General features: G+C 34.5%; 1 protein-coding gene across 2 annotated transcripts in view; it reads right to left on the reverse strand.

Annotated features, from left to right (window-relative positions):
- Positions 1-24,723, reverse strand: part of KCNT2 (potassium sodium-activated channel subfamily T member 2) — a 537,465-nt gene that overhangs the window by 491,881 nt on the left and 20,861 nt on the right. The gene's annotated exons all lie outside the window — the stretch shown is intronic.

The following is a 24,723-nucleotide window of genomic DNA, read 5'->3' on the forward strand; positions in this document are numbered from 1 at the left end:
AATCACTTGAAAAAATGTTCCAAAGCATTATTTATTAGATAAATGCAAATTAAAACAACAATGAGGTATCACTTCACACCTATCAGATGGGCTAAGATGAGAAAAATGGAAAACGATCAATGTTGGAGAGGTTGTGGGAAGATTGGGACATTGATACATTGCTGGTGGAGTTGTAAATGGATCAAACCATTCTGGAGTGCAATATGGAACTATACCCAAAAGACAATAAAACTGTTCATACCCTTTGACCCAGCAATTCCCATTCTAGGTCTCTATCCAGAAGAAATCATAAAAAATGGAAAAGTCCTACATGTTCCAAAATATTCATAGCAGCTCTTTTTGTAGTAGCAAAGAATTGGAAATTGAGGGGATGTCCATCAATTGGGGAAAGGCTAAACAAGTTATGGTACATGAATACTATGGAATATTATTTTTCTATAAGAAACCAAAATAGTTCAGTCTCTAGAAAAGCATGGAATGACTTACAGGATCTGATGCTGAAGGGAGCAGAACCAAGAGAACAATGTACACATTAACAACAATATTGTGAGATGTCCAACCTTAATAGAAGCAGCTCCTCTCAGCAATTCAGAGAGCTAGGATAACCACATTAGACTGGCTATTGACAATGTTTTCTCCATCCAGAGGAAGAAAAATAAAACAAAATAAAACAAAACAAAAAGAAAGTAATAAAAACCAACCCTTCAAAATCCAATGAATACTTCAAAAAGATCATCTCTTCTGTATCTCTTTCCCTTAATCCTAATCCCTCATACCAAAAATCACTAATATGTAAATGTTTATCCAAAATATGTATGTACAATGCTAACCTGAATGTTCACCACTGGAGGGAGGGAGGTGGGAAGGGAGGGTGGAAGAAAATTTTGTAAATTAAAAATAGTCAAGTGCATATGGATAAAAATTGATTAATTAAATTTTAAATTAAATTGATTAAATTAAATAAATTTTAAAAATTAATTAATCAAGAAATTTTCAAATTATTTGGTCAGATTCTTTTGAACAATTTTTTAATGTTTATTTTTGCATTTCATGAATCCTTTGTCAATCTGGTAAAGCCTATGGATATATTTTCAGAATAACACTTTTAAAATAACAAAATAAATTATATCTGATTACAAAAGAAACCAATTATTTTGAAAATATAATTATCAAAATATTTTTTAAAAAACTAGTTCCCCCAGTTCAAGTTAAAATATGAAAATGTGTTTCATGCTACTCCTCTGATTTTGTGTGGTTCTTATATTTTCAACAGGATAAATACATTAAATTATGCTTAGGGCTATTTATACTGCACAGTAGATTAAAACTCTTTTTTATAAATTGTGGGAATTACTAGAGCAGTTGAATTTTTAAATAGTGGGCAGTTCATGAATTCCCACTATATTCTAATAAGTAACATTTATTAATTCATACATGCTTAATCTTTTTCAAGTGACAATTTTAGCAAAATTAATTAAACCCTTTTTTTGCCTAATTCAAATGTTTCTCTTGGAAGAATGATTCTTCATCTATGCAAAATTTGGATTTGAGGCAATACCTTTTTCAGGATCTTGGCCAAAATTTTTTTAAAATAAAGTATAGGGGCGGCTAGGTGGCATAGTGGATAAAGCACTGGCCTTGGAGTCAGGAGTACCTGGGTTCAAATTCGGTCTCAGACACTTAATAATTACCTAGCTGTGTGGCCTTGGGCAAGCCACTTAACCCCGTTTGCCTTGCAAAAATCCAAAAATAAAATAAAACAAAGTAAAGTACAACACAGTTGAATCATTTGCCTAAGAAACATAATTTCTTCCATCAATCTTTTATCTCCTAATTTAAGTACCATATTAGTTCTGGAGTTTCTTTTGTCTCACTCAATTGTAAAGATCTCTGTTTTCATATGGATAAATAAAAACCAGGCAAATTAATGTATACAGCTGTGGCATTTATGCTGTATTAGAGTATATCCAAGAAAGATTCATGAGGAATGGCAAGCTTAAGAGATGACAGTTATTATCCTTTTGTTGATATAAATGATGTCTCAAATCTGAATTTCAGTCATACTCTGAGTTCATTATTTTTTAAGAACCATAAGACACTTGTACAACAGTGACAATGTTTAGTCTACAGAGAAGGTCAGGTGATTAATGGTGATTCACTATTTAACATTAAACATGTTCTCTACAATATGTTGCTTAGAAATATTTGTCATGCCCCATTACTTACTTTTCCTGTTGAAAATAAAACTATCCAAAATATAAAAGATACTAGTATAAAATGCAAAAAAGATAAAAACAGAAAAGCAATAAAATTAAAAGTTAGACACAGTTAAACATCCAGAAGTCTAAGAGTATGATTGGGAATCTGTCCAAATTTGAATTGCATTGGGCAAAGGTCTTTCTGGTTATTGTAAAACAAGTGTGACTATTGATAAAACAGCAGATGTCTCATGTGAGCAACAATAAACATTCAACCATAATCTCAAAGTGTTCAAATCATAAGAAATCTTAAAAATTATCTAGTCTTAATTAGTAAATTAAGCCTCATGAAGGGACTGTGGAGGAGTTGAACCTAGACTTTGGAACCCAAGACCCATATCTTTCACTTCTAGATCATACACATGTGCCCTCAAAGAGCCCATTTGCTGCCATATATGGAAGGGGGGAATGGTGAGATTCACTACATGCTCTATGCAGGAAAGACCTAATTTGAATGTCCAGTATCACTACTCCTGCCCACAATAGACTAACCATATACCTATGTCTTAAACTATGCTTTATAATATAATAAGATTACAAAAAGGGAATATACAATTTAACTGTTGATTTTCCAGTTCAGTACCATTTGTTACCTGATTCTGAACAAATCATTTCTAGACACTTCCTCACATGCTCTCCTTAGCAAATAGTTTACTTTATCTCCATTCATTGAAGATCAGTGATTTCCCTGCTCTTTATTCCTTAGACTGTAAATTTCTGACCTGTGGAAGAGAGCTATAAGTCAGAATCTCTAAGCTTTAGAAGCAGATAATTAGAAAATATGAGCAGTAGCAAGATGTGATAGCACAACACAACATTGGGTATCAAAATTGGGTTCTATCAATCATCAAGCATTTATTAAGTGCCTAAAATGTGATATTAGACTTGATAGTATGGATTCAAAGATTTAAAAAAATAAGTAAGTCCTAGTCTCAAGGAGATTACATTCTATTGGAGGAGATAACATCTTCCAGAATTCAAATTTTATCTCAGACATTTACTAGTTGTGTGACCTTGGGCAGGTCACTTAAAGCTGTTTGCTTCAATTCTTCATCTGAAAATAAGATACCAGTATCTTTGCCAAGAAAAACCCAAATGGGGGTTACAAAGAGTTGGACTTGACTCAAAAACAAATGAAATGACAATAATGATGTATTTTGCATAATCATAAATTTGAATAGTTGACTTCAAATCCATGTTACCACTTCAGGGGACCACTTAAAATTCACATTAATGGAAACCAAGTTATGTATAGTTATAGTGCATATAAGTAGCAATAGTAGTATATAACTATAGTAGCATATGCTAATAGGATATAAATATAGGCTCATATAATAATATAAATTAGGCTCATAGATTCACATGTACTTTAGAGTTTGCATAGTCCAAATCACAGTTTGTATATTAGAACTAAGACCTGGGAGCAGTTAAGTGATATTGTGGACAGAGCACTGACCCTGGAGTCAGAAGGAACAGAGTTCCAATTCACCCTCAAGACAATATTTATATAGCTATGTGATCTTGGGCAACTCCATTGCCTTGCCAAAAACAAATAAAAAGGAACTAAGACGTATAAAAGTGAAATTAGGTCCCTGAATTAAACAACTATAAAAAACCAAACTCTCAGAATTTCAACTCTTCTTATAAATTCCCAAACCAGAATTTGAATATAAAACCTATGGCTTTAGATCCAGTGCTCTTTCTACTGTGGCATGCTTATGACTATAGGATCTCAACATCTATCCCAGCTCTGACATTGGATGATACTAATGAATTATAATCTAAGTTCAAATCATGTCACCTTGGTTATATATGTATAGTTTATATTAGATTGCTTTCTCTCAGAAGGGAGAGTGGAGAGAAGGAGAGGAAAGGGAATATGTAAAATTAAAAAACCTTATTTAAAAAAAGATTGTTGAAAGCTACCATTTAATGCATTGGGAAAAATAAAAAAAATAAAATATTTAAGAATCAAATCATGCCACACATGCTTATTAGTTTTCTGGGGTTTTCTGCTTGGTGGTGGAGGAGTAGGGGGAGTTCAACATCTTGTACCATTTCTTAAATCTTTCTATGCAGGATGAGTTCTACTGTTATTTTTAACTTTCTACTAGTTCCACTGAATATAAAATTAAGGTGTCAGTAGATGGACAGTTCTAGTCACAGTTGGAATTCAGTAAAAGAAAACCTGACACAGTTGCAATATACATCAAAATCTATATTTTCTTAAGATAAGTATTAACAATTCTATCAGCCAGGGGCAGTTTTGTTTCACCTCATCTATTGCTTAGGAATATGATTATTTTAATGACTACATTTTCCATACCAGTTATGAGTGTGACACAGCTCACCAATCTGCTTGGGAATCTATTCTAAATCAATTTTTCTATTCATTTTATAAATTTTAAAGGAAATTCTTTATGATCACAAAATAGCATGTTTCTGCAATGTGATGAGAACATTTCCAGAACTCATTGAATAAAAATAGATACATAGATACATAGAGTACTCAATAGAGTACTCTATGGTCCTACTCATTTTGTTGTGTTTTCTCTGTACAGCATGTAATGTCATATTCTATTTTCATGGTTGTTTCGGGTAACTAACCAAATAGGAAATGATTTTCAAATACTAGTGATTTAATTTGTGACATAGCTATGTCCTTTGCTTTAGCTGTTTCCTTTTACACCCTACCCAATCAATTTTATTACTTACATTTAAAACAGTGTGAAATTTTAAGATAAAGCTGATAAAATTAAAACTACTTAACCTTGTTATCATTAGTAAAAGTGTAATGATAATAATAGCTGACATTGCTTTACTGCTTACCATGTGACAGATACTGTGCCAAGCACTTTACATTTATTGTTTCATTTGATCCTCACAACAACTCTGGGTGGGAGGTACTTTGATTATAACCCATTTTACAGATGAGAAAACTGAGGCAAACAGATTTTTTTAAGTGACTTGCTCAGGGTCACAGAGCCGGTAACTTCTGGACTCAACTTCTTAACTCCAAATTCAGGGTTCTATCCACTATGGCACATAATTCTTGAATGTCCATGCTAAAAGAACATTAGAAATCAAGATCAACCCCTTCCTTTTGCATATGAAGAAATGAGAACCAACTGAATTTGTTGCTTTCCATCAGAGGAAAAAGTGTAACCAGTGCGATCTGGACACATAAGGCAGTACCAGGAGCCAGATTGAAAATGCTAAGAGGCAAAATTGGGCTTGGTTTCAGGAAATACTTCCTAACAATTAAAGTATTCCAAAAGTGAACAATAGGTAGTAGGTTTCTCCTTCAAAGGAAGTCTTCCAACAAAGACTGGATGACTACTTATCAAGTATGCTATAGGGCACATTCCTTTAAGGGAAGATTTGAATCATTGAGTTTTCTTTGCTAACTCACAATTTGTGATTTTTGAATTTTGGTCTAATGCTACTGCTATTGCACCCTGACTTTGAGGGTGTGAATTGTAGAGGATGGGGAGGCACTTAAAAAATGAAACTTTTTCCTCAGATAAGCATATAAGCACATGCCTTACTCCTAGCAATCAGGAAACTGAGGCTGGAGCATCTCTTGTTTCTGGAGTTCTGAGCTGCAGCAGGTTATGCAGATCAGGTAAACATACAAACTTCAGCATCGATATGATGTCCACCAAGGCATGGGGAGGCCACAAGATTATTTAAGGAGGGTGAAGCAGTGCAATTCAGAAACAGAATAAGTCTAAAGAAATTTTCTGATAAGTAGTGAGATCAGGTCTATTAGTAGAATCTTTACTTCCAGCCTGAGCCAGATGGAAAGACCTAATCTTTCATTCATAGATAGATGAGAGAAAGGGAGAGACAGACAGACAGACAGACAGACAGACAGACAAAGACACAGGCATGCACACAGAGAGTCACAAAGACACAGAGACAGACAAGAGATACAGAGACAGAGAAAAATAAGCTGACCTCATACTGGGACCTGGGAACAGACAAGGTACTGTGGCTTTTCTCTTTTCAGAAGGTCCTGTCAGGCTTGGAATTTCTGGGGCACCGGTACAGCAATGCAGTTCAATGGGTTAAATGGTTTCTCGTGTTACATCCTCCCTGTTTGTTCAAGCTAGACTCCTTGGTGTCTGTTAGGAAATAGGCATGAGGATGAGAACATCATGCTCTATTCTGTCAGCATGTAGCAGGTTGCCATCACTGAATGTCTTTAAAGCAGTGTCGGTTTCATTCAATGATCAGGGATACCACAGAGGTGCTTTCTATTCAGCAGTTGGAACTGCTGGCTTTTGAGTCTTTCCCAAATCCAAAATACTGTGTTTCTGTAGCCTCTAGGGGAAGGCACACTAGGGTAGTTTGTAAGTCAAAGGAAGGGAAGGGACCTAAACCATCTATCTATAGCTTAGAACAAAGGTTCTAAGGAGGGAGGTAAGGAAGGTGAAGCGAGAGAAATATTATCTAAAATGAAGAATGTAGCAGTAAACTACCTCTAAGCAGAACAGCTGGACTGCCTTGCATGGGGAAAAAAACATTTATAGCCTTAGTAAAGCCATGTTTAGCCAGTTTGACTTTGGAGAGGACATCAGTCATCCCTGGAGAAGCTGCTAGGCATCATGTTCCCTGGGGATCAAGACTGATAATAAAAGTAATTGTCTCTGTCCCCTGCTGTCTGGACTGATGGTGTGTGCCAATGGTTTAACAAATGCATGTGTCAACTGAAGTTACTGCCTTCTCCTAGTACCACAAGGGGTACAACCACAAAGAAGCTGATGGCCATCCCTGCTCATTTGTATCTATAGCCATGACAGAGGCAAAGGTCACTGGGGTCTTTCCAGGACTGGGTTCAGGCTTCCACCAGGGGGTTTGGTGAAAGAGATTTACTCATTGGGAGGGAGAAGTGTTTTGCTCTGACTTGGGGGGGTCCCTAGCTACACATGCAGTGATCATGCTCCCAGTTTCTAGACTGATAAAAGGAGACACATTACTAGCCAATGTTGCAACCACATTGCTAGATTCAGGAACTCTCAGTGGTCTCATCTTAATCCTTTATAGCCAGAAACACATCTTCAGTGGTCTGGCACTTAGTATCTGCAATGGGCTCAATGTGGGTTCTCTCCCATGCAATCTCAAAGGACTTCTGCTCAGCTTCCACCATAACCTCCTGCACTTCCAGCCTGGTCTACCATTTCATTTCATTTTCCCTTTCTTTCACTTCTCTTAGTGACATAGCTTTTTCCTAATCTACTGCTAAATTCACATACAGATTCATTGCTGAGTGAATGTGAGCTTCCAGGTTATATCGTTTGGAGATCTCACTCCCTGTTTTCCTGGTATCTGTATACATGCTGCAGCATCTCTTCTAAAAGTTGAATTCTTCCCTTTTTGTTTCCTGGCAACAATGCAGCAAAGCAATGGAATGTCAAGTTACTGAGATGTTTCTACTCATCATAGCATTCTCTCACTAACAAACAGGAGTCCATTAGTTTTCCTAGTATACTTCATGTAAGCCAAATCTTTGATGTTGCTCATGTATTTCTTGATGTTCCAACATCTTAGTGGGATGTGAAGTGTCAGCATTTTCCAAGGGATAATGCTATAGAAATGACAGGATAGAATGGGCCTATTCATCAGAATTCATGAGAGGCAGAGAGAGAGCAGAGTTGTGCCAGGGAACAAGACTAATGGTAAACATTCTCTTGGAAGAAGACTAAGGAAAGACTGGCACTCTCAAAATTGTTGTCTTCTCTCCTATTGGGACCGTGTCCCTTTCCATTTCCATGTATTTCTATCAGTAGCTCCAAAGAGTCAATTGAGGAAGTTGTATTTGGATTGAGCAGAAGGTATTCATAATGAGTAAGGTCCTGGAAAAGGGTCTGCTTATTTGCAGGATCAGTGCAACAGTTGTGTCTGCAATGGGGAAAGGTTAGTCTTCAAGAACGGAATTATAAAGTGACAAAAAGAAAAGTTGGTGGCCTCTTGCCACTCACAATGGTATTCCTTAATGGAAACCATAATTTACAAAGGCCAGGAAGTCTTCAGTTTGGGGTAGAGTGCCACTACCAAATTGCTGAAAGGTCATTAGAAACCACTTCAGTTACTGATCTGCCAGACCATCCATATAGCAGAAAGCTGTTGATTGGTGAGTGATGAAAAAAGAGGATGATGAGAATGCAGCACTATTCATGGTGGACAGTGAATAATTAATTCCATTGAACAGGGTTGCTGGGGTAGAGCCTGAACTGGGGGCAAGAAGGGTGATGGGTGGCACCTGAAGTATGGTGGGAAGTGAAGATCTTGACTGTATCTTCACCATAGAGGATTCAAGCATCATGGGTACTCTCTTCTCACTAGTAAGATGATTGTTTGCCCTAGTCAAAGAGAGTTCCAGGGTAGAGATCAAGTGGTAGAGCAATTCCATAGAAATGGTAAGGTCCTTTAAATCATCTTGGTAATGAATGACATTATGTTCACTACATCAAATTATTCAACTCATCCATGTTGGAAAAAAGAAATGACAGAAGAATGTCTTTTGTCCAGAGTCTCTTAGATTGTTTCGGTTGGAAAAAATCAATAGAAATTGCCCTTTAGTACATCTATCTTACACAGACACTGCAGATGGACAGTGAACCAAAACCAGGATCAAACAGGAAGAAAACATGTTCAATTGCTTTTGGGATATAAAAGAATTATTTGAATGACCTCAAGTTTCTCCTTGGCCCATTCTTTTTACACCAACATACTTCCAGTGATATCATTGGGAAACAACTATTCCCAGGATGCCCACCATCACTATGGTACAATCATAACTCTAGAAGTTTCAAGCTAGGGATGACAGTGGAGGCCAAACCAATCCCTGACAACTTTTTTTTAAACTGAGGAGAAGGGAATTTGCTTATTTGCCCTGGATGAGGTAATTTCTTCCTGAGAATTCATTACAGCAATGAAATCACAGGGCAAGTCCAAGTCAAGTCAATTAATATTTTTTATTAAGCATTTATTACCTTCTATATACCAAGAACTAGGATAAGTTCTGAGGAGATTAAGAAAGGTGGAAATTAAGGTGCTTTCAAAAAGCTAATAATCTAATGGAAGCAATAACATTCAAAAACTATGTACAAACAACGTAAAATGGAGATAATTTCATTAAAATTACAAAGGACTATGAGAGACTTGTTATGATTGGTGAGACTTGAGGGAAACCAGGAATCCTGAGAAATGAAGACACAAAAGTGATAAATGAAGAGGCAGAAATGAGAAAAGAGAGAATTTCTAGAATGGGAAACATTGGAAAATGTCCAGAGATCAGAGATGGACTATCTTAAGTAAAGTCAGTGTAGTTGAATCAATAATTTGTGGCAAAGATTAATGTGCAAAAATGACTGGGAAGATACAAGTAAGGCAGGTTATAAAGGGCTTTAAAATTCAAACAGAATATTTATATTTAATTTGGGATATAATAGGGATCCACTAGAAGACATTGAAAGAGGAGTGATCTGTCCTTTAGGAAGATCAAAAATAGACATATAATGAGGTAAAAATTGAAGATTGAAGCAATGTCTTATCTTCCCAAATCAACATCCCCAATTGAGTCCAGTACTGCCCAGACTCCTGAGTTCAAATCCAGCCTCAGTCATATAATAATTACCTAGTTGTATAGCCTTGGGCAAGTCACTTAATCCCATTGCCTTGCAAAAAAGAAAAAGAAAAAAAAAGAATTTCATTTCTATTTTAAAGCTCTAAATTCTAGTATTTGATTCTCAACTGTTCAGTCTTATATAGCCTAGAAGAGAGAAAAGTTCCACAATCTTCATTTCCCCTCTTTAACAAAATTTATGCTGGAATAGGAATTCTTTAATCTAACAAATTTTTACTAAAAGTCAAATTTAACAAATGGAAATATTTCATTTCCTTCTATCTTTCATGCTTTGATAACTGATTATTTTACCTTGCCTTTATCTCCTCTTATTGCTTTTAGATGCATGCATAAAAATACAGAAGACAGATGATTAACAGGAGGCACAAATCTCTAAATCTTCACACATTGAGATGAGAATAATCAATCCTCACTCAAATAAATTGCTGTAGGAGAACAAATAAGGCTGCAAGTCATTCAGGGGTTAGTCTGCAGGAAAATTTTCAAGAAAATTTTTCTTGTTAACATTTCACAAGGAACTATGATGAAAAAATACTCAAATAGATAATATGGATATGCAAAGTATTTTGCTGGTAGTAGTTGAAGATAGAAAAAGGACAGGATTTCTGTCCTCAGAAAGTTTACTAATTGTAGAAATAAAATATACTTTATGAGTAAAGCCACCAAATCTTACAATTGAAGATATCCTCAAAACTATTCAATTCAACCCACACCTGGATGAGAATCATCCTCAACAACATACCTTATAATTTTTCATCCAGTCTGTTTTAATAACCCCTTCTGAAGGGAATCTACTATATACCAAGGCAGCACATTCTATTTTGTATCATTCTAAGTATTAAGATTTCTTCATATCAAATACCTAGCTCAAGTATTATCTTATATATGAGACTTTTCCTGATTCCTCTGACTATTATGCCTTTCTCCAAAAAATTAATTGTGTGTTTATTTTATAGGTATATGTGTATATAATGTGGCAGCTAAGTAGCATAGTGGATAGAGTGCTAGACCTAGAGTCAGGAGCACTCAGTTTCCTGAATTCAAATCCAGTCTCAGATTCTTAATAAATACGTGATCTTGGGCAAGTCACTCAACCCCATTTGTCTCATTTTCATCATCTGTAAAATAAACTGGAAAAGGAAATGACAAACCATTACAGTATCTGATATCCACATGTAGCAAAGACTTGGACAAAATTGAGAAGAATGAAGATGTATGTAAATGTTGTGGCCCCATAAATTTTGAATTCCTTGAGGACAAAAATGGTTTTACTTTTTTTCTTTATACCTAGCACCTATCATGATATCTGGTATAGATTAATATTGATTGATTGAATGGATCAATTTGATGAAACAGAGATCTGACTCTCTGCAACTTCCATCCATAACATCTCTTTTATTCTTGGAGATCAAGCATAAATTGAATCTATCTACTAAACAACAATCCTTCGAATCCTTGAACACAGTTACCATAATGATGCCTTTAAAACTTTTCTTCTACAGGCTAAATATCTAAGCTCTTCTCCCTAAACTTCATAATGGCATGATCTCTAATTCTTTCCCTATTCCTTTAGATTCCCAATTTATCCATGTCTTTTCTCATGCATAAGATTCAGCTGTGGTCTGATCAGGGCACAATATAGCAACATACCTCCTTTCTCTTCTCTTTCTTAATGTATCAGAATTTTAACATTACAGTTTTCTTCTTTTCTCTATTTGTGGGGGTGGAATGCTAGATTTTTTTTCACAATTTTTACCAATAGTGAGGATTTAAGAAATATCAAGGATTGTATAGTTAATATTAAATGTTTGTTATAGATGAAACATTAGCTTTCAAAAAACAGAGAGATTGAGGGCGGCTAGGTGGCATAGTGGATAAAGCACCAGCCTTGGAGTCAGGAGTGCCTGGGTTCAAATCTGGTCTCAGACACGTAATAATTACCTAGCTGTGTGGCCTTGGGCAAGCCACTTAACCCCATTTGCCTTGCAAAAAAAAAACCTTAAAAAAAAAGAACAGAGAGATTGGAGGGGACCAGGAGTCAGGGAAAAGACACCACACAGGAAATAAGGTTTGATTTGAGGGATGCTGTAGACACATATTTAGAAAATAATGTGTTTAAGTATATAACTAGCTTGATCTTTTGTTTGAAATAACCATAAGGTTTATATAAATAATTTCTCTATTATTTTATTTCATTGAGTTTACTGTTTAATTAACCTGACTGGAATTTGAGTTAAAAACAGTTAAATTATCTGAGTTAAATTACCTAAGTCTAGGGGGGAAATGAATTTTCTTCACTGATTATTCTAAGGATAACAAAAATTAATTTAAGAATGTCTAAATCATAAATACTATCAAGGAATTGGTAATTCATTAATTGAGGTTATATTATGGAAGATGATTACTTGCTTATTATAGAAAAACAAGCCATCTACCCACCCACAAGTTCATCAATCCAAACTTCACTCAGTTTCTTAATTGAGCAGTAAAACTAAAATATTTTGATTAATTTCATGACCCCAGTATGTCAGTGTTCTTTTTCCTTCAGCAAAGCTTCATCCATTTATCCATTAAGGCATTCATTAAATTAAATTCATTCATTCATTTGTTAAGGCATTGATCAATTTCCTACTTTGTATAAGGTATTATAATTGATAGGTGAAATAGAAATAGAAAATACTCACATTTATCATTTTCAAACAGTGAGCATTTTTCTGCATGAAGAATGAACAAAAATAAATCTATTTTTAGGTTTTTAATTATGTTTTAATTCTACAGGGTTAGCAATATTCTGAAATAATTTGTTTGACTTGTTCCTACATTTCTAAATGAATACATTCAACTCCTCAAGGACTTGATAACATTTCTTCATACCAGTGAAACATCCTGCAAGATCAATTAGCCTTGCTACTCAAACATCATCAGGTCTTTGAGTCCTGAAACTCCTTTGAATGGAGGGGAAAGAATTCTCATTTAAAGAGTGTCAAAACCTCTTCATTTCCTATAAAGAACTTTGGGTTTCTTACTCTCCCAGGGATACCTTCCCTCCACAAATTCCATTTAAGTATCATTTTTTTACATTGTCTTCTGTCAGATTATTACATTGTGAGCAACTTGAAAGGAGAAACCCTCTATCCTTTTTTATAACTAGATCTCCAGCATTACATAATGTCTAAATATTTTATCTTTATTGATTGACTGAGTGTGGATTAAACGTGGCCTCTTCCCATCCTCAGCCTTGAATTGTGTCTCTGCTTTGTAGTAAATAGATGGTACAGTGCTACCATCTCTAGCTTCCCCTGAAGTCAGAAGGAACCAAGTTCAAATCTGGCTTGAGACACTTAATAGCTATGTGACCCTGGGCAATTCATTAACTCTGTTTGCCTCAATTCTTCATTTGTAAAATGAGATTGAGAAGAAAATGGCAAACCACTACAGTATCTTTTGCCAAGAAACACCCAAAATGGAGTCATAAAGAATTGGACATAACTCAAATAAGTTAATTGCAACCCTACTTATGAATATCACTAGGGTGAGAAGTGTTTTAAAAAAGGTTGAAAGCCAAATCCTCTGTTTAAGAAGGTATTAGAAGCACTTGTAGAAAAAAAAATTATTTGCCGCAAAAGAGCTGTGCTAGCTATTATAATTATTATTATTATTATTTTACTATTATTGAAAAGTAGTGTGTGGTGGTACCCTTCCACCCCACTGAGCTCAAGCCCAACCACAGACATATAGGATCTGTGTGCCATAGGGCAAGTCACAACTCATTACTCTTAATCAACTCTAAGAATACAAATTCCAGATCTACAATAACAAAGGTTTCCATAGCAGAAGTTCCCTTTAACAATGAAAGCATGGACACAGATTCCATCCCCATCTATGTTTAGAAACATAGATATGTTCTATTGCCTCCCTACAGAGAATGACATTTCTGAGACTAGTCTGTTTGGTTGGGGGGGGGGGGCAGGGTTATCATATTGTGGCAGTTTCAAGTGTATTCTGAGCCATCCCCTTACCCAACAGTCAGCAGAAACTATTATGAGTCAACTTTCACCTGCTTTTTCTCTTCTCTGTCATGAGTTAGGCAGAGAAATGGACAGCCAAGGGCAAAGAGATTAGATGGATTTCAAAATCGAGTTCTCAGGCAAAAAAAAGAACAAGGACTCAAGATTGCACTATTCCTTGCCCTCTGAAATTGTAATCACACAGACTACTGAAATGACCTAACTGGTCTCCCTAATTCCAGTCTCTCCTCTCTTTTCACAGTCACCAAAATAACCTTAAGACTTGGGTCTGATCATATCACTTTCTGGCTTCAAAACCTTCAGTGGTTCTCTATTGCTTTTTAAGATCAAATGCAGACTTGATTTTGACATTCAAAGAATGTTATAGTCTGGCTTTAAACTTTTATTTCAAACCTTTTTTTCACAGTCCTCCCCTTCACATGCTCAATGTTTCAGCCAAACTGACTAATAGTTGTTCTTTCAATCAAAATTCTGTCTTTTGCCTCTAAATTTTTTCCAGAGTTTATAATAACTTGTGCTTGGCTTATCCTCATTTCTCATCTGTGTCTTTTAGGATTTTTCTTCTTCTTCTTCTTGTTCAGTTGTTTCAATCATATCTGAATTTGGAGTTTTCTTGGCAGAGATACTGGAGTGGGTTGCCATTTCCTTCTCCAGCTCATTTTACAGTCAAGGAAACTGAGGCAAATATGATTAGGTCACTTGCCTACGGTCACATAACTATTAAGTGTCTGAGACTGGATTTCAACGCAGGTCTATCCTGAGTTTCACTCTATCCACTACAGCCTTAACTATCCTTTTAGAATCCTTATCTTGCTTCTTTAAGAAACTGTCCCCTGTAATAGAAATTATTCCTTCTCAAATTTTTCTAGAGCATCCTCACTATTTTTTTTCTTTACCCTCATCACACAGTCTTGTAAAATATTTATTGTTTTAGATATTTTAACACTCCCTCTCCCCATTTACCAGTAGAATCCTAAACTCCTTAAGGGAATGAACTGATTTTTTTCTGTTTTTTTTTTTAAATCTTTACCTGTTTTAGTGATTCTCATAGTATTTTAGATTTTAACTGATACTTTTTTTAGGTTTTTGCAAGGAAAATGGGGTTAAGTGGATTGCCCAAGGCCACACAGCTAGGTAATTATTGAGTGTCTGAGACCGGATTTGAACCCAGGTACTCCTGACTCCAGGGCTGGTGCTTTATCCACTGCGCCACCTAGCCGCCCCTAGCTGATACTTTTCTAAAAGTTTTTTAAATTTGAATTATATCTCATGAACTTCATTATCTTTGAGCTATTTACAACTTTTGACACTATCTTCATACTCTAATTTCTCCTGGATACTTTCATCTAACTATATTTTCATGACATTGTACTCTCCTGGTTTTCCTTATCCATCATCTCCATACAGGTTTCTCAGATCAATTTATCTAGTGCAAGTAATTCTCCTAATTTCCATTTCTACATTATCAATTTCCTCCTGGATATCTGGGTGTCCTAAAGGCATCTCAAACTCAATATGTACCAAACAGAATATTTTCTCTTTTTCCCAGTCACTGCCTTGTTTTCAACTTTCCTATTACTGTAGAGGGCATTGCCATCCTCCCAGTCACTTATATTCACATCCTCATTATCAACTTCAAATTCTCACTCTTATTCACTTCAAACCCTATCATTTTTACCTACACAACATCTTTTATATAGATTCCTAATTCTTCATTCACATAGTAACTACTCTGGTATAGGCTCTTACCATCTCCTTTCTGTAATATTGCAATCTTCTGGTTGGTCTCCTTGCCTCATCTTTCCCTATTACAATTCATTCTTTACTTAGCAGACAAAATGATCTTCTTTAAAGTTCAGGTCTGATTATGTCCGTCCTTAAGGTGTCAGAATTCCTTCTTGAAACTTTCAAAGTCAAATATTAAGTTGTCTAGTTATTAAAGCCCTTCACAACCTGGCCCTTTTACTCATATTCATGTACTTCACAATTCAGTAACACTGGCCTTCTTTTTCCTGGCAAATGACACTCTACATCCTGACACTATGTCCTTTTTTGTACATTCAATTTTATTTTATTTTCAGTCTGAATTATATTCCCTTTCTTCTAATCTATGAGAATTCAAGAAAAATATTGCACATACTTACTGTCATAGAAAACAAATTCTTACATTAGCTATGGCAGAGAGAAGGGGAAGAGAAGGGGAGAGAGGGAAAGGGGAGGAGGGAGAGAGAGGAAGAAGAAGAAGAAGAAGAAGAAGAAGAAGAAGAAGAAGAAGAAGAAGAAGAAGAAGAAAGAGAGAGGAAGGAAGGGAAGGAAGGAAGGAAGGAAGGAAGGAAGGAAGGAAGGAAGGAAGGAAGGAAGGAAGGAAGGAAGGAAGGAAGGAAGGAAGGAAGGAAGGATAAAATGTGATTTATTCTGTACTCTAAGTTATAAGCTCTCCATCTGAAGATGAAGCATTTTTTTCATTTTAAGATTTTTTTGAGGTGTTGGTGGTTGGTCATATATGTTGACCAGTTATTAATTCTTTTCAAGGTGGATTATAGTTCAAAGTTGATTGTATTGCTATTATTTTATAAATTGATTTTCTGGTTCTTTGAAAATTTCATTAGTTCAAACAAGTTTCTCTAGGTTTTTCAGAAACTATTCTTTTCATCATTTCTCAAACCATTATAGTCCTTCATCACATTCAAATTACATAATGTGTTCAGCTCCAATTCATGAGCATCTCTTCAATATCCAATTCTTTTTTTGCTACCAAAAAATGTTAAAGAAGTGTACCTAAAATGAGAAGAAAAACGGGACACTCAGAAAAGCACTTCTGGAAAATTTCTCCAAAAAGGATTTCATTGTATATGGCATATAGGGAACTGAAACAAATTTACAAGAATAAGAACTATTCCCCAATTGATAGATGGTCAAAGAATAAAAATAATCGGTTTAAAGAGGAAGAAATCAAATTTACCAATAGTCATTTTAAAAATTCTCCCAATCAAATATAGATAAATAAATAAAGTGCTCTAAATCACTAATAATTATAATAATGACAGTTAAAGAAACCCTTGGAAATCATGCCATGTGTGTCAGAGTTTGTAAGATGATAAAATTAAAAGGGAAATGGTAAATGCTGGAGGGGTCCAGGGAAAACAGGAATATTAATATCCTATTGTAATAGCTGTGAGTTGGTCTCATCATTCTTGAAGCAATTTGAAGTCATGCTCTAAATGCTTTTTCACCTACCTTTTGACCTAGTTACAACTTTGGTAAGTGTATACAACAAAGTTATCAAACGAAAAGGAAAAGGACAATATGTTTTGTCACTTGTTACATCTAACACATCTCCAAACCTGGAATTTACTCCCTCCTTACTTCAAACTTCTGACTTCCCAACTTCCTTCAAGACTATGTTCTTCTACAAGAAGCATTTGTCAACTTCCCCCCACACACACACACACACACCTCCTTCCCTTACAGATTATCTTTTATCTCAATCTTGGATGCACAGCTTTTGGTAAGTTTATTCCCTGACTAGAAAATTAGCTCCTTGAGGGCACAAGGTTTTTTCCCATTTTTTAAAATTCCAAATTTTAGCACAAAAATGAGTGCTTTTGGACATCAATAGTGTTGACACACAAATCAGGAAGAATCAAAATAGACAAAGAAAATTATAGACCAATCTCCCTATTGAACATTAATGCAAAAATTTTCAATACAATTTTAGCAAAGAGATTATAACTAGTTATCACTATGATCAGGTAGGATTTATAACAGGTAGGCAGGGATGGTTCAATATTGGGAAAACACTCAACATAATTCAACATATCAATAATAAAACCAACAAAAATCATATGACTATCTCAGTTGATGGTGAAAAAGTCTTTGGTAAAGTAAATATCCATTCCTATTTTAAAAAACTAGAAAATATAGGAATGAAGTTTTCCCTTAAAATAATAAGCAGTATCTATCTAAAAACCATCAATAAACTAGGAGCATTTCCAATAAGATCAAGAGTGAAACAAGGATGCCTATTTTCACCATAACTATTCAATATAGTATTAGAAATGTTAGCTTTAGCAATGAGAAAAGAAAAAGAAATTGAAGGAATGAGAATTTACAACAAAGCTTTGACTATTTGCAGATGATATGATGGCATACTTACAGAATCCAAGAAAATCATCTTAAAAACTATTGAAATGATTAACAAATTCAGCAAAGTAACAAGATATAAAATAAATCCATATAAATCATCAGAATTTTTATATATCAACAATAAAGCCCAAGACCAAGGGATAGAAAGAGAAATTCCATTTCAGTAGCAGCAGGAAACATTAAATACTTAGAATCTACCTACCAAGGCAAACCCAGAAACAATATGAAGACAATTACAAAGCACTTCTCACACAATTAAAAGCAGATCTAAATAATTGGAAAAATGTCATTTGTTCATGGTTAGGTCAAGCTAATATAATAACAATGACAATTCTACTGAAATTGAATTACTTATTCAGTTCCATACCAATCAAACTACCAAATAACTACTTTACCAAGATAGAAAAAAACTGTTACAAAATTCATCTGTAGCAAGAAACAATCAAGAATACCCAAAAAAGGAAACATGAAAAAAAATGTTAAGGAAGGTAACCTAGCTCTATTAGATCTAAAACTATACTATAAAATGGCTGTCATCAAAACTAGCTGGTACTTGTTAAGAAATAGGGTACTAGATCAATGGATTAGGATAGGTTCAAAAGAAAGAGCAGTAATTGAACATAGCAATCTCATCTTTGACAAACTCAAAGACATTTGCTTCTGGGATAAGAACTCACTATTTGACAAAAATTGTTGGTAAAACTGGAAAATAGCATGTCCAAAATTAGGCATATACCCACATCTTACACCTTAAACCAAATTAAGGTGAAAATAGATACAGGATTTAAACATAAAGTGCAACACCATAGACAAATTAACAGGCCAAGAAATACTCTATTTGTCAGATTTATGGAAAGGAAATAAATTTATGACCAAATAAGAAACAGAATATATTATTAACTGCAAAATTGATAGCTTTAACTATATTAAATTAAAAAGTACTTGCACTAATAAAACCAATGCTGCAAAAATTAGAAGGAAAATAGAAAGCTGGGAAACAATTTTCACAGCTAGGGGGTTCTGATAAAGGCTTCATTTCTAAAATATATATAGAATTGCATCAAATTTATGTTACAAGTCATTCCCCAATTGAAAAATGGTCAAAGGATACGGACTTTTTTTCACATGAAGAAATTAGTGTTCTCTCTCTCTCTCTCTCTCTCTCTCTCTCTCTCTCTCTCTCTCATATATATGTATATATATATATGTGTGTGTGTGTGTGTGTGTGTGTGTGTGTGTGTGTGTATGTATATAAATCATATGAAAAAATGCTCTAAATCATTACTGATTAGAGAAATGCAAATTAAATAACTCTAAGGTTCCTCCTCACATCTATCAGATTGGTTAAGATGACAAAAAAAAAGGAAAATGATCAATATTGGAGTAGTTGTAGAGGATTAGTACATTGCTGGTGGACTTGTGAATTGATCCAACCATTCTGGAGAGCAATATGGAATTATGCCCAAAGGACAATAAAACTATTCTTATCTTGTAACCCAGCAATTCCAATACTAGGCCTATAACCAGAACAAATCATAAAAAATGAGGAAGGTCCCACATATTCCAAAATATTCACAGTAGCTCTTTTTGTAGTGGCAAAGAATTGGAAATTGAGGTGATGTCCATCAATTGAGGAATGCCTGAACAAGTTATGGTATAAGAATATTATAGAATACTATTGTTTTATAAGAAACCATGAGTGGTCAGAATCCAGAGAATCATGGAATGAATTACAGGAACTGATATTGAGCAAAGGGAGTAGAACCAAGTGAACATTGTACACTAACAATATTGTGAGGTGATCAGCCAATGAATGTAGTTCCTCTCAGCAGTTCAGAGATCTAAGACAATCCAGGAAGATTTGTGATGAACAATGCTATCTCCATCCAGAGGAAGAAAAATAAAACAAAAACCAAAAAACCCTACAGAATCTCAATGAACACTATATTAACTTTTTAAAAAATGTATCTTATGTATTTCTTTCCCATCTCATGGATGTCTTTCTTTTCCCTTATTCTTAATTCCTCATACCAAAACTGACTAATCTCTAAACATGTTAAACATAAATGTGCATGTACAATATTCACCTGACTGTTCACCACTGAGGGGAGGGTGATGAGAAGGGATGGTGGAAGAAAAATCATGCAACTTAAAAATATTAATATGCATGTGGATGAATGTTGAAAAACTTTCATATCATGTAATTGGAAAAATAAAATAAAATGTCAATTGGAAAAAATAAAATAAAAAATGCATGCTTTCAAAAATGCTTTTTAGATTGTCAGGAGACACCTTTCTTCCTTTATTCCAGCAAGTGAAAAGGTCTAAAATGAAGAGCATCTATAATATTTGATAAGGTTTTATGTAAGTATACAAGTCACATTGTTAATAAGACATGTCATCTTGGTCATACGGTAATTTTTTTCTACTGCTAAATCACCTAAATATGACTGAAGACCTAAAAGTCCCTAAAATGGTGGATGCTTGATTTGATGGTTCTACTTTTAAAAGAGCACTAAACAATGAAATTCTCAGAAGGAAGTGAATGACATGATGAAAAAAAGGAAATGAAAGTGGCATTTTTAAACTTTTAAAAATTGAAGTTAAAACAACTTTGCTGTTGATTAAGAAGTGAACTAAACATGTTATCCTAAGAATAAGTAAATATTGATGAACTTTCTGACATGTTAATTATAAAGTATTGTGCAGGATAAGTGTATATGCATAAGTATATTTGTTTTAATCTTCAGTGATAAAATGTGCCACTACTTACAAACAGCTATTAACAAACATCTACAACCTTAGTTTCATTGATAAATATCATATCTGAGATTCAGTGGACCTAACTTAAAGAAATCTTGACAGCTTCAAACTCTAACATTAAGAAGCAGCATGAAATAATTTCATTTTGAACAATTATTATTGTCATTAAATAATTTTACAATACACTCTCAATCACTCATTTTAATGAAGCAATGTGGAATGCACATTCCAAATAATGAATAACCCCAAATCATTCCTATTTGTCTCTTTATCTATTTAAAGAAAAACACTTCAAAGAAACAATGAATCGCTAAAATTCTAGTTTTGTCATTCTGCCCTACTCTCTACTCCTCTTTGTGACAGGCAATAAAAAGAGATTGTAATTTAGAACTCCCAATACTATTTTTTGTTTCAATATGCCTAATTGTGATTGTGAAAAAGTTTTAAAGTCTCTGGTCTTCATTTTTCTTATCTGCATTTCAGTACACCTCTTTACTCACACTTATGGGGTAGATTTCCTAAAGGATTTTCATCTTCAGAACAAGAGTTTCTATACATCTGCATTTTGCAAAATTATAAATCATGATATGCCCCCCCAATATATTTAATTTTCAATAGTCAGCAAGACAGCACAATTAGCTCCAAGTAAAGGCATAGGATAGAAAGATTTTAATAAAATATTCCACATGTCTATGAATTCATCACACACTGTCTTACCACTCTGCACAGCATTTAAGGGACTAATATGGTACTAGGAGGCAGAGTGGAGAACATGGAGTAAGGATGATCTGAATTCACATCTGATCTTAAAAAAGACTATCTGTGACTTTGGGGAAGTCAAACCCAGTATGCTTCAATTTACTTAACTACAATATAATAGCACCTATCTCTCAGGGTTATGATGAGAATCATCTGAGATAATAATTGAAAAATGTTTTGCTTAGTGCCTGATACATACCAAGTACTATTTAAGTTTTAGCTAATTTTTAACTATTGCTTAGCTATGGTATGAAAGAGTAGTCGGTATGAAGATCTTCACATTGTAAGGGACATAACTTTAAAATGCAACACTCCAGATGTTCTCTTATGATTTCAGCGTAATACTACAAACTTGGACTGATATATTTCTTAGTTGGGCTCACTGATTTCCTTTCCATAATAGAGAGGTTACAGACTCAAAACATAGAAAGGAGAATATTTTGTTTTTCTGGACATGGCCAATGCAGGAATTTGTTTTGTTTGATTATGGTTTTGCATTTTTACTCCAAGGTAGAGGAGAAGATGAAGACAGAAAAAAAAAGAGTGTTCATTGAAAAATGATCATTCCAAGCTCTTTCAAAAGAGTTTACCTTAGAACCCCTAGGAACAGCCTCAATTCTGCAGTTTGATGAGTTGTTGTTCTCTCACTTTGAACTCTTTTCTCTACAGAAAAGATTGAAGTTCAAGAATCAGTGTCTTTGAACTCCCCTCTCCAGATGTATGCACATTTTTTCCTCCTACAAACTGGCAGACAGTGGAAGAGATAGAAATATCCTTTCCTATTTGTTACATTCTTTGAGAGGTACAAATATACAAGGGCTCAATCTTTCTCATCCATGATTGACTTCTCAAGATTAACTGTCCTGTGGATTGATTCCATCAAAGTTTATTTTCCTATTTTTAAATTCTTGTTGTTTAATCATTTTGAATCATGTCCAACTCTTCATGACCCTATTTGGGGTTTTCTTGGCAATGACACTGGAGTGGTTGTTCAACTCATTATACATACAAGGAAATTGAGACAAAAGGTTTAAGTGACATATTCAGGGTTGCCCATTTACTTATTAAGTAAATAAGGCCAAATTTGACTCTAGGACAAGAAATCCTGGTCAATTCACTATTCTTCCTAGCTGCCTCTTTTAGACTCTGGAGTTTCAGCATAATAGATATGCTGTTAAATTGTTAAATAGATATGTTGTTGAATTGAACTAACTGTTGTCCTTTCCATAGCACAAAGATCATAAACTCAAGATATAGAATGGGGAATATTTTTTTCTGGACATAGTCAATGCAGGAATTTGTTTTGTTTAATTATGTATATTTATTATTCTTGTAATAACTATATTATCAACACATGAAATTATGCTCAATAATCTTTCAGTAAAATAAATATATATCTCTGAAAACCAAATCCTTCCCCCTCTGTTTCTAGAAGTTCTGCCTTTCAATACAGTTCAAAGTAATTGGCTTTCCACCTGCCCTAGAATGCTCTTGGTTCCTATTGAGCTTTCATTCCAACAAACTGCCAAATCTTTTGCTTTCCAGACAAACTGCTTCTTAACCATATTTTGTTTAGTTGTTTTCAGCTTATAGATAGTAGTTTTTTTAATACCTTGGCCAAAGACTTGGATTAGATGTCATCTTATCAGACTTCGCCCAGTGTTCTGGATTTTGGTTAAATCACAGATTTATAGTTAGAACAAGCCTCAGCATTCATCTGATATAATCCTCTTATTTTTACAGATAAGAAAACTAAGGCCCAGATAGGTAAAGAAAAATATGACATGCTTAAAGTAATATAAGTAATAACTGGCAGAATTTATTCTTGGACCTTGGTGTTCTGACATCATATTTCAACCTACCTTCTACCCCATTTCCTACTAACTTTCCATGTGTAGATATTACACAGGTGGAGGGATTGGCATCTTTGTAGTGTAGCAGTCTCCTCTTCCTTCTGAGGAAAGGAACTTACTGTTACTATTAGCTTCAGCCACCATGGTGTCCAGGTTCATCTCCTCCTCAACCCAGGAACACTTAAAATGGTAGAGTAGATTGGGATGGGCTAGGCAGGGTTGGTGGGCTGCAGGTTCTGGGGTTAACTTAGGATAGTCCCATTGCTTTGGACCCTGAGGAAGAGCTCAGGAATGTTGTCCTTCTTTGCCCTACCTCAACCAAGACTGCCACTCTTTAGGTGGCAAAGCTACATTCAGCCATAAATGTACCTTGACTGCTCTCATGGGTATTCTAAGGGAGAAGGAGTATGTTTAGAGTATAGATCAGAGTGGAGTAGGAGAATGGCAAGGGTAGGTTTCTTGAAAGACAAGGGCAACATAATGCCAGTGCTTGGTTGAGTTCACTTAACTAATTGTCAGTGTGTTAGTTATTCTTCTCAGCTTTGAGTCATCTGCATATTTCCTAATAATGTTTTAATTCAGGTCATTTAAAATAAATATATAAACAGATCAAGATCAACCACAGATTCCTGGAAGATTCAATTACTTTGGTATTCAACCTTCCAAATTAACAACTATTTTTATCTAATATTCAAAGTTTTAGATATATATCTAATTGTTCTGTTGTCTAGTCTATATCCCATTTTATATTATAGGAACATGAGAAGTTTATAAAATGCCTCCATGATTGTATGCAATTATGAAATGATGACTACAATGGATCAAGGGCCAAAAAAAAAGAACATATATTGACTTCAGTCAGTCTTTTCAATATGAACCTATATAGATATGTACCCTATTGAACAATAAGCTAGAAAATTATGGAAAAATAGAAGTTTATGTAGTTTTTCAAAAGAAATTTTCTAGTTTTTGGTTAATTGGAAATTATTTCAAATACCTAGGTGATTTATTTTTAGAAGGACACAAACATCTACTTTGTAATATCTTTGAAATTATTGAAATTTTGAATTAATGCAGTAAGTTTTTTCTTTTAATTAAATATAATATCAATGGTCTGAATCAAGTATTTTTATTATATCTGATAGTGTTTATTAATAGTCTGCTATTTGTTGAGCACTGTATTAAGTGCTAGAAATTTTTTTGAAGGCAAAATAAGTTTTTGTTCTCAAGGAGTTCACAGTCTTACACAGGGGCAACATGTAAAT

Source organism: Macrotis lagotis, chromosome 2 (genome assembly GCF_037893015.1).
Source record: "Macrotis lagotis isolate mMagLag1 chromosome 2, bilby.v1.9.chrom.fasta, whole genome shotgun sequence".
Lineage (NCBI taxonomy): Eukaryota > Metazoa > Chordata > Mammalia > Peramelemorphia > Peramelidae > Macrotis > Macrotis lagotis.